The following is a 12,648-nucleotide window of genomic DNA, read 5'->3' on the forward strand; positions in this document are numbered from 1 at the left end:
ATATTTTTATGATTTTTAAAAAATATTAGTAAAATGAAATATTAATTCATAGGTTGTCATATATCACCATCTGATTTATTTGTCGATTGATTTTAATTATCGATGTGGTCAAAGATAGAAATTGTTAATAGGGTCGCTTAATTAATTTTTTTTTTGTTAATAGCAACGGTTCAATTGGGTGCGAATTAAGTTGAACTAAATTGAATTTTTAAGGTATTTTTATACTTATAACCTATTAATAATTAACCAAAAATCAATTTAAGTTTTGCATACCAATCATAAAATGAAAATTCAATTTATTTAATAATATAAATGAGTTAGTAGTTGTTATATCTTTTGAATAAAGTCAATTAATTACCTTTTAAGTAGGGGCATAAATGAGATCTATGTGCTTGCAAGTTATTTGAGAACAATTTGAAAAAAAAATCAAATTTAATTTGATAATTACCAAACTAAGCTTAACTAACTCGAGCTATTAATTAAGCTAATTTCAAGCACCATAATACTTTATTTGAACAACTTGTGAGTCTAATCGAAATTTTCATTTAATATATTTTTATATTATAAATAACACTTCTACCCTTATTATATAGAAACAAACGAATGAGCTTAAGCTTGAATATAAACTAGTTTAATCAAACTCAAGTACAAAAATTAATAAACAAACTTAATCAAGCTCAAGTGTCACATGGTTAGAAATTTCTTCTTGCAATTCATGCGATCTTAGGCGGTTTTTTCAATTCAAATACGCCTAACTCTCACAAACTGAGAAATCTCACAAAATTTCTCTAAGGCACCGTTTATAAAGCGGTAGCAATTCAAAGACAAAAGAAAGCTCGAAAGAATAGAATAACCACAAAAAAGCAAAACACGCCAAGTGTTTGAGTAAATGCTCTCAATTAGTATTCACTACTAAAGAATGAAATACAATGGATGATTACAAATGAGGGGAGACTCTGATATGTGCTAAAAGTAACATGTTTTAGTCTCATTCTTAATGCATTTTTGGGTGATTATTTGATGTTAACGGTGACTTTTATGCTCCTAATCCTTTAAATTCATGTTTTTATATTTATGAGAGAATTTGAGAGTAAAATGAGCGAAAATAAAAAAATCAGAGCGAGAAACAGGAGCCACATGGGTTGGACCATTCCACATGACCTAGACACTCGGCCATGTGGCAGGCCGTGTTGATTTCGCAAATTGCATTCTGAACAATGGAAAAACACGATTTTTAGGGTTTTTCAGGCATTCTAAGACATTTATATGACAAAATAAGAAGATAAGAGTGAGCCGTCATAGAAGACTCAAGAAAATTATTTGAAAAACACCATTGAAGTCGATTCTAAAGTAGATTTTCGTCAAGATCGAAGACTCTTAGGACATTATCATGAGTCTCTTTATTTCTTTCAGTTATATCATCTATTGGTTGTTTTTATTTTCAAGTATGAGCTAATTTTATAAATACCTAGAGGAGATGAACCCTATGATGAATTCTGTCATTTGATTTTTATTTTACGCAATAAATACTTAGATCTTGTTCTGAATTATGTGTGCTTTATTCTTGGTTTAATATTTCTAGACTATTGATCCATATTTAATGTGCTTAAATCAGAGGAGGAATATACCTGATTTAAGAGTAGATCTAGTGTAATTGAATGGAATTGCATGCAATCCTAAAAATAAGACGACATAAATATACTGGATTAGAGTCAAATCTAGTAGGGAATCCATAGATCGATTTAATGTGATAATAGGAGTTTTAATTAGAAATAAATTTCAATTAATCAACCTAGAGTCAGTTGTTCTTATTCTTGAAGAGAGATATTAGCATAATTTAAGGATTTCTACGGATCAATATATTAAGTGAAGAAATTGCGTAATTTAGATTGATAATGACAGACGAAATCTAGGTGAATTATTTCTGGGTATTGTTTTGCTTCTTGGTTGTTTAATCGATTATTTTCCTGATTTGTACTTTGTCGTGTTTGTAGTTAATTAATTTAGTTAATTTTAGTTTTAATCCATCATTCGATTTTATCAGTTAAATAATAGAAAGAAGGAAATTACTAGTACTTCTATTCTTTGTAGGAACAATATCTTTGCTCACCGTAGCTATATTATTAATTAATAGGTGCACTTGCCTTATCCAGATTTTTAGTTGGTTTCGTGGACATCAAGTTTTTGTCACCGTTTCCAGGGATTAAATATTAGGAAATTTTTATTTCTATTAATTTAGACAATTTTTTTATTTAATATTTTTTGTTTTTAATTTAATTTTTACATTCTAATTTTTTGTTTCTTTGATTCTGATAGGTTCTTTGGATTTATGATTAGAGGAAACTTGTCAGAACCGTTAATTTTTTATAGTGAATTGAAAAAACTGCTTGTAGAAATCGAGGAGAAGTTAGAGAAACAAGGTAAGATCAATAGATTTTAATAGACAGTCAAGAGGGAAAGGATATTACTGTAGAGTTGGATGATAATTAAAACAATTAGCTACCTTTTGCATGTCCTACTCCTCGGACTATGTATGATTAGATTAAGCCTACTCTGACTGGGGCTGAATCGAGTATTGCCAGATCGACTATTAATACAAATAATTTTGAGATCAAGTCGAATATAGTTCAGATAGTGCAACGATATGTTTAGTTTGATGGTGTGCAAAATGAAGATCCGAATGCTCATTTAACTAACTTTCTAGTGATTTGCGACACTTTCAAGATCAATGGTGTTACTGATGATGCCATACGCTTATAGTTGTTCCCATTCTCGTTGAAGAGCAAGACAAAACAGTGGTTAAATTCATTACCATGGGGTTCTATCATGACTTGGGCTCAAATGACTGAGAAGTTTTTGTTAAAATATTTTCCGTTGGTTGAAACAACTAAGTTAAGGAATAACATCTCTTCTTTTGTTTAGTTTGATATTGAGGCACTTTATGATACATGAGAGAGATTTAAGGATTTGTTGAGAAGGTATCCTCATCATGGACTACCTTTGTGGCTCCAAGTTTAAAATTTTTTTAATGGTTTGAATCCCTCAACTAGACAGATGATTGATGCAGCAATTGGCGGAACATTGAATGGTAAAACACCTGAGGCAGCTTAAGAGTTTATTGAGGAGATGGAACACCTCTCACCCGTATTCAATGCCGGAATAGGGTTACGGAGCATTACTAGGCTTACAACACAATTACACAAACTTTTCACATACATTTAATCAGTACATACAATCATTATTCAATCTCAATCAATTTTTCTCTAATACGAGCCTACTAGGCCCTAAACATGATTTGGAAATGGTTCGAGACTAAACTGATAACTTAAGAAACTTTCACTAAACTTTGAAAATTTTACTCAAAACATGGGACACACACCCATGTGGCCAAGCCGTGTGTCTCATACAGCCACTAGACACGCTCGTGTTACAAGCCGTGTAGGCATTCGAAATGGGAGCACATGGTAGTGTCCCAGCCTGTGTCTAACCCCGTGTAACTCTCTGACTTGGGTCACATGGCCAACACACACACCTGTATGGCTAGCCTGTGTGCCCTAAAAATGGCCATACAGGCCTGTGTGCCAGGCTGTGTGCTAGGCCATGCCAAACCTGTAGGGTATACTAGCTTATACCACACGGCCAAGTCATACGCCCGTGTGTGAGGCCATGTGGAGTATACTGACTTGATTTTTAAAACCACACCAGGGGACACACGGCCATGTACTTAATTTTGTGTCACACACAGCTGAGACACACGTCCATGTCTCTGCCCGTGTGGACAAAGATAGGCTATTTACCAAGCCAATTTGCCACCCTATTTGGTACACACCTTCACCTACACATATGGCACCAAAACAAAGCATAATAGGTAACCCAAAACAACCAAATCAAACATAATTCATACCATTTCATCTAAGAATTTCTTAGCCTAAACCACAATCACAAACATCCTCATTTCATCAACCATTTCCAATCAAACATTAAACTCATCACAAAATGACATTAGCATACCTATAAACATACATCACCAATCAAACCAAGTAGGTCAATTTATATAGCCATATACAACATTATAACATAACTTTTATAAGCCAACACAAATGGCCAAATTCACTATCAAGCTATAACCAAAATGGCCAAAGTCCCTATACATGCCATATGACCCAAAACATAGTTTCAAAGGTACCAAAGTGTCAGTAGATAGTGTGATGAAGTCTCTGACGATCCCCGAGTTTGAGCTAGCTTTGAAATCACTATAAAACATGAAAAAATAACAAAGTAAACAATATAGCTTAGTAAGCTCGTATGTTAACAGTAAGCAACTATCATCTTTCATTAATCATTCAAATAGTAGAAAACAATATACAACAATTCTATTAAATCTCAAAGCTATCAAATGATCATTCACATAACTTACCAAAGAACTTATCAATTCCATAGTTTCAATACTTAATTCATTATCGTAAGTACATGTACCATCTCGTACCAATCTCATACTCAACCACATCTTTCATTTGCCCGTTGAACCATTCGAAATAGAAGTCGGATACTCAAGGTCTCATATGATAAGTACCTATATCATGGCCTGAAGCTAAATCAAGGTAACTTATCTGAAAATTTGATATCATGGCCCAAAGCCAAATCAGCCGATATGCATGGCCCAAAGCCAAATCGGTATAACTCGCACCCGAAGTGCAATATCATGGCCCGAAGCCAACTCAATGTACCCCCTAATGACATGTCACTATCATCCTAAACTATTCCTAAGGTTCAACTGGGATTTCGAATGTCGAATCATCGTCGAATCACTATTGTTCATATTCATAGTCTCGTATTTGCAATTTATGCAACATCAAAGCATATGAAATACATTTGTATTGAAATTTATCACATATGAACTTACCATGGGTGTTAAAACGGTGAATGGAGTCGATTAGTCGATAACTTTATCTTTTCCCCAATCCAAATTCGTATTTCTCCTTTCTTGTTCTAAATATAATTAAAATTAACTTATTTAATCATCTATTCATTCAATTTAGTCCAAAACACACTTCAAAACACATTTACACTTTTGCACCACATATTTTACATATTTCACAATAAACCCATGCTAGCCGAATTACCATAATGCCCCTAGCTGTAACTGTAACACCTTTCACCGGTATCCAGCGCCGGGATAGGGTTTGAGACGCTACCAAATTTAAACTCAACCAATCTTAGGAAATCAGGCCATAAAACTTTGATCAATTTAAAACTTTTCGTTTGATAAGTAACTTGTCATTTACTTGGGCTTAAGAGGCCCAAAAATACATCCGAGGTGGTTCGGGGTCAAACTGAGGGCTCAAGAAAAACTTGGAAAATTCATGCTTTAAGGCTCCACACACCCGTGTGGGTATGGACCATGTGGTCACACACGCCTGTGTGGCCTGGGACACGCCCGTGCCCTTATCCCGTGTGTAACACTGACTTTAACGCAGCCATGGCACACACCAGTGTGGCCTGCCCGTGTACAATACTGACTTTAAAACACGGCCATGGCACACACTCGTGTGGCCTGCCCGTGTACAATACTGACTTAAAATTTTAAGTGCAGGGGACGTACGACCATAACACACTGCCATGGGAGTGAGTTGTGTGTCTCACCCGTGTGGACAAAAGGTGGCCATTTCCAAGCCATTTTGTCACCCCTTTTACACAACCTACACAAGACCGTTTCAATAAACTAATTTCACCACAATGGACACCAATTCATTCATAGAAAGAACATTATAAGCATTTACCAAAATGAATAATAGCCATTATTCTAGGCTTGATACAAAATGAAGGGCTTTTGACTTAAGCAAAAATACATAATCAATTTCTCAATAAATCAAACATCCTAGTCTAGCCCTATACATGCCATAGACAAAAGAAGATTTGTACTATACCAAGTGCTTCGATTGATAGTGCGATTGATATCTCCAACTTCAAAGGATCCTTGAGCTAATTAAGCGGCACTGAAAGAAAAGGGAAGGAAAGAAGAGTAAGCATAAAGCTTATTAAGTTGCATATAAATAAATATACAACAACAATTTTACCATTAGTCATCATACTTATAGCTCAAAGGTAAACATAAACTTGACTTACTCATTACCGTCCACTCAAATCACATTTTCTAATTTGAGCTCATTACTTATGCATACCAAATAGGTACCTGTACCACTCACAAAATTATTATACTTTCCTTATTAAATCACTTTCGTAATCTTTAAAGTCGAACCTTTCAGAATACTACCGGATATTCTATAAGCCTCAAACATGGGATAAGTTGCAGATGCCATGTCCCAGATATGGTCTTACACTGGCTATCCTCATCGAGGCTGATGCCATGTCCCAGACATGGTCTTATACTATCTCTCGTATATACGTGCTAATGCATGTCTTGGACATGTCTTACACTAGCACAACTCTTAGCCGATGCATGTCCCAGACACGTCTTACACTAGCACTCATCTCTACGCTGATGCCATGTCCCAGACATGGTCTTACACTGGCACTCATAATGTGGCCGATGCATGTCCCTGACATGTCTTATACTGTCACTCATAATGTGGCCAATGCATGTCTCAGACATGTCTTACACTAGCACACAAGAAATCTGAATGTTATGGCATGAATATCCGATTTGTTTCCTAGGGTCCCAACTAGATCTTTCTACTATCTCAATCATTAATATGCAATCTTAGTTCACAATCTAGCAATTCATACTATATCAATTCAATGACAATTCGAATACATACATTAACATTGTAGTTGTATTATTTATATACAACTTATCTCGATTTACAAAATGTACTTGACTAGTCGGTTTAGTCGGATTGCTTGGCTTTGCCCCGGTCTAGGTTCGATTTTGGAAAATCTTGATCTATAATAACAAAATGCACTCATTTAGTCACTAATTACAATTAGGAAATCATAAATTCACATCTTTGGTAAAATGACCATTTTGCCCCTAGACTTTGGCAAAATAACCATTTTACCCCTATGCTCGAAAATCAATTTTTATAATTTCTTTGTATTTCAAGCCTAGCCAAACTCTTTTTAATCTTATAGAAACCCCAAAATTTCACTATTTCACACACTTATTACTTATTTTGCAACTTATGCAAAATAGTCAATTTAGGTGTTTTCGTGCTAACACCTTTCACAAAAATTATTTATAAGACAACCAACACTCATTTTCTTCCATAAAAACTCAGCAACCCACAAAAATACTTTCATGGAAAAATCCAAAACTCATGATCATTTTGCAAGATATCACCCTAATTTGAAAGCCCATGCTTCAAGGGTCTCAAAAATACAAAAATATTTTAGAAAAGTCATTAGGATCACTTACTTGTGAGTGCTCCAAGTTGCTGAAAATTTTTGAAGCTCAAAACCCCAACAATGGCTGATATTTTTGGCTGGGAAGAAATGGGAAATAAGGTGATATCATCTTCCTTTTTCTATTTTAAATTTTAGTCAAATTTGGTCACCTAATCCCACCAAAAATTAAAATTTTGACCAAACATGACTCCTATGACCGGCCACCCTATTTCTAGGGGTCTAATTTCCATTTAAAGACCCCCAAATCATAATCTCTAGCTATTTAACTCATTTGGGTACTAAAAGACAACTTTTACCTTTTATGCGATTTAGTCCTTTTTCGTAATCGGGCTCACAAACGTTAAAATTGACTCACCAATTTTTTCATGCACTAATATAATCATGTTATAACCTCATAATTATAATAAAATAAATTTTATAACTTCATATTTGTGGTCCCTAGACCACTGTTTCGACTAGGCCCTAAATTGGACTGTTACAGTAACGCCCCAAATTTTTGGCCTAGAAGTATTAGGTTTTGAGTATGAGAGCAGTTTGGAGGTGGCACATAAATAGTTAGTTGTGCAAGAAAGTGACACACAAATGTGTATTTGCTTCAGCGGTTAAGTGTTCTGAGTGTTCTGGGAGTGTTTGAGAAGTCTTGTGTTCAAGCCTTGGCTTATGCAAAAACTTTGCTTTTTAAGGACAAAACCCCTATCTTTGGTCAGTAGGGTTATAAGTAAAAATTGTTAGAACATGAAAAATATGGGCCTACTGGTCTAGTGGATAGTGGCATGTGAAGTGTGCTTGTGGTCTGAGGTTCGAATCCATGCTTGCGCAAATGGAGATTATTTTTACTGATGGCCATCGGAGAAGGTTGTGTTTGACCGAAACACTGCTGAGGGGAGTGGAATTTGAATTGGTCATGGAGGGATTGTAGGAGGTAGTTGAGGAGAGTTATGAGGAGAGATTTTAGGAGGAAATAAAGGGAATTTGAAGAGGATGAGGTGTTGGTGCCGAATTAGGATTGTAGGCACCCAGTGATTTCAGTTTGAGGGAAAATTCGACTTTTGGAAGAGCTTTAGTTTCGGTTGCTATACACTCTAGTTATTTATTTTCTCCTTACTTTTGTTTTGTTTTGACGAGTGCTTTCGGATTCTTCCTACACTTTTTGATAACGGAACACTGCTAGGGGATCATTGGGGTACTTTCATTTTGGACTATTTCGGCTTTGTTCTGCTTCCTTTATACTTTTCTTTCTACCTCTCTAATCCATTCATTTTGTTGACTCATTTTTTTTCTCCTCTTTCCCCTTTCCAATCGGTTTCTCATTGACTGATTGCATCTCTTTCATTACTCTTCTCAGTCTTTCTCTACTCACTCTCAATTCCTTTCCCTCTTCTTTTTGAGGCTTGGCCGAATATTACTACTATTCTTGTCCTCTCTGTGTTGATGTTTCCCTTTATTATTGTCTGTCATTTCTGTAGTTATTGTTATTCTTCGGTCTTGCGTTTTGGTAAGTCTGACTCTCGGTTTGGATGAACGATACTTTTCCTCTTTCTCCTTCTCTCTGTTGTAATTGTACTTCATCTAACAACTTCTTTCTCTACCGATTACTGTTAGGGCTGCGATTGTTTCACTTTGTCACCATCATTATGTGTATTTTCGGCACTAGTGGGGGTGTAGGCCGATTGTTCCTTACTCCTATTTTGGACATTGTGTTTCCGGTAAGTGATTTACATTTGGTTCAAATCATGTGTGCGAGCAATATGATTAAAGTTAATAAGTTTGCTCGGAACACAGGTATTTCTCTAAAGGAGTTCGTAATCAGTTGTGTGTATCGGTTTAAGGGTAGAATCTTCATTAGTGCGACCAGGCTAGTATTAGTGGAAACTTTTACGATAATATATGAAGGAGTTGTTAATCCTATTGTCATTGATTAATGGAGTATTTTGATTGAATGTAGGCTTTTGGCTCGCGGGCTACTCGCGCTTCATAATCACTGTATTAATTGTAAATCGGCAAAAGCTGGAAAATAGGACCGTTGGTGCCACATGGGCATACGATCGCTCATGTGGTAACCCCAATCACATAAGCGTGGGTACTGGATTACGAGAGGCCACCATGGGCGATCTCATGAGCTTAGGCCATTTTGGGCCATGTTGGGTTGAAATGGTGACCGAAATACCTCTATAGGGTAAAATGACTAAAATATCCCCATAGGGTAAAATGACCGAAATACTCCCATAGGGTAAAATGACCTAAATACCCCCATAGTGTAAAATGATAGAAATAGCCCCATAGGGTAAAATCACTGAAATACTCCCATAGGGTAAAATATTCCAAATACCCCTATAAGATAAAATGACTGTAATACCCTTGTAGGGTAAAATGACTGTAATACCCCTGTAGGGTAAAATGACTGTAATACCCCTATAAGGAAAAATGATTGATTTACCTTACGATGTGTATGACTGTATTTGAGCATGCCACATTATATGTATGTTGCATCCATGTAAGATAATATGATACGATACATGACATGTTACATGGGGTTGGGATTGTTATTTTGGAGGAAGTGTACTGCACTGATATGGTCGCACGGGTCACCCATGACGACTGTAGACCTACTGATGGCTCTAAGCCTATTACTAGTAGCTCTACTGCAAATACTATTTAGTGTCGTAACTGGTGCTAATTCTGGAGTGTGGGGATGGGTGGGTTGATTATATCCCCACATGGAGTGTAGGGTTGGACGGAGATGGTGTGTAGAGGCTGGATGGGTAGGACTTGCATGCTGTTACTGTTACTATACTATTTACTGTTACTAAACTGGGCCAAGGCCCGAATATATGACTGCTTTTGTATTGAGATGGGCTAAAGCCCAAACTAATATTGCCACTGTTACTAAAAAGGGCTTAGGCCGAGACTATATTTGCTCACTGTATGTTTGACTATTTGTTTATTAAGGGATTACACACTGAGTTTTCGTAAACTCACCATTCTATTAACTGTGTAGGTAATCCCCAGCCTTGGCAGATCGGTGCTGCGAGGGACTCGAAGGTGGTCACATAACCGCACAAGCCTCTATTTTTGACTTTTAAATTATAAGTGTTTTAATTTGGATATTTTCTGTAATAAGGCCTCTTTAAATTTTTAATGTTTAATTTGGGGTTTTATTTATATTGATTTATATCTGCTAGTAGTAGGACATTTCAAAAGATAAATATTTTTAAAAAATACCATGAATACATAAACGGTTTTAAGAGCTACCGCAAGAAAATAATGTTTTACAAGTAAACGCTAGTACGCAATTGTTTTATAAAGCTTCCACTACAAACGAGATTATGAAATTAAGAACGTTTTAAAGTAAATACTTTTGGTAGCGACGCAAGTTTTGAAATGAGTGACATAACTCAGAAACACACAAAGAGGCTTAATAAAAATTGGACTTTGCAAACGATATCATACTTTACGAAAAACAATTCAATGTGACATCACCAGATTTGACCGTAACATCCAGGCCGGGTTTGGGGTGTTACATTAGCAGCCCATAATTTTAATTTATTTCACATTTTAACCACTAACTTTACATCTTTCTCAATTTAATCCCTATTTTGCATTTTCACTAAAAATCACTTTACAAAACTTGTATATCTATCAATAAGCATTCATAATCTATCAAGAAAATTCAAAATACACATGTATTCAACAATGGAATCGTTCAAAATCTTTAACATTTTTGCAAATTAGTCCCTGGGCTAGCTAGAATAAGCTGCAACAATCACAAAAACATAGAAATCATTAAAAACTGAGTCAAAATGACTTACCAATTTAGCTTTCAAATGACCGAACCCTAGATGAAATAATATGGCTTCTTTTATTTTGATAATCAGTTGAATATGAAAGATGGACACATTTTATGATTTTGTTTTTATTTATTTTAACTTATTTCATAATTTACTAAATTAACCTTGGTTTTTAACATTAAAATTCACTTGTTTTATGTCCATAAATGTCCACTACCTATAATAATGGTTTAATTAAAACATAAGGACCACTAAATTAAGATTCCATAGTTATTGAATACCTTTAGCTAATGGAACTCTACTTTTACACTTTACGCGATTAAGACCCTCTTACCAAATTAAGCGTTAAAACGATAAAATTACTTCACGAAACTTTCACACAATCATCCAATTATGCTGTCAACATTAAAAAAATAATAAAATAAATATTTTGACCTTGAATTTGTGGTCCTAAAACCACTATTCTGATTTGACTAAAAATGGGCTATTACAAGATGTCATTGAATAATTATCAATGAAAAGTTATGAGAATAAAACCTGTCAAAGCAGCCGGAGTTTCTAATATTGATGCAGTCTTTATGTTAGCAAATCAAGTTGAAGCTTTTGGTAAGAAAATTGATGGCTTGAATTTTTCTAAGTAGGTGAATTCGATAGTGCAATGTGATGCGAATGGAGTGAGGATAATTAATTCAGAATGTTTACCATTCGGTTCTAGCATGGAGCACGAGCAAATAAACTTTATGGGTAAGAATTATAGACCTCAAAATAATCTCTATAGCAATAACTATAATTCAAGATGGATGACTCATCCAAATTTTTCTTGGGGTGGTCAAGGGAATCAAAGGTCACAACCCCTCCAGGTTTTTAGAAACTTTATCATCAATAAAAGAAACCGAACCTTAAGGAGATGTTAGATAAATTTATTTTGGTATTCGAAAATCGATTTCCAAACACTAAGACAACTCTAAAAACTCAGCAAGCAATGATTCAATGGCTTGAAAATCAGATTGGACAACTTGCTAAACTAGTTTCAGAGAGACAGTAAGGTAGCTTACCTAGTAACACTGAAACTATACCAAAGGAGCAAGTCCACGCAATCATTGTTCGAAGTATGAAAAGGTTAGTTGAGCCTAAAAAGAAGGAAAATCTAGAAGTTGTTGAGAAAAATGATAGGGTTGAGAAAAGCAAGAAAGAGCATAAGTTGGTGGTTAAAGAATATAAGCCACGAATTCCATATTCGGTAACATTGAGACAAGACTGCATAAAAGAACAATATGATATTTCTTGAGCTTTTAAAAAAATTACATATTAACTTACCTTTTTTTTAAACTCTTATGCAGATGCCCAAATATGCAAAATTTTTAAAAGAGTTTTTAACAAATAAAAGGAAGTTAGATGACTTATCAACTGTGGAGCTCAATGAGGATTGTTTGGTCATTCTCCAAAACAAACTACCCAACAAGCTTAAAAATCTAGGAAATTTTACTATTCATTG

At 35.0% G+C, this 12,648-nt stretch overlaps 1 non-coding gene across 1 annotated transcript; it reads right to left on the minus strand.

Annotated features, from left to right (window-relative positions):
• Positions 1 to 2,889: 2,889 nt before the first annotated feature.
• LOC128294395 (small nucleolar RNA R71) lies at positions 2,890 to 2,996 on the minus strand. Its single transcript, XR_008284707.1, has one exon. It is a non-coding gene; the product is annotated as a small nucleolar RNA R71 (small nucleolar RNA).
• Between the last annotated feature and the right edge of the window lie 9,652 nt (positions 2,997 to 12,648).

The sequence above is a fragment of the Gossypium arboreum genome, chromosome 6 (assembly GCF_025698485.1).
Source record: "Gossypium arboreum isolate Shixiya-1 chromosome 6, ASM2569848v2, whole genome shotgun sequence".
NCBI classification, from domain to species: domain Eukaryota; kingdom Viridiplantae; phylum Streptophyta; class Magnoliopsida; order Malvales; family Malvaceae; genus Gossypium; species Gossypium arboreum.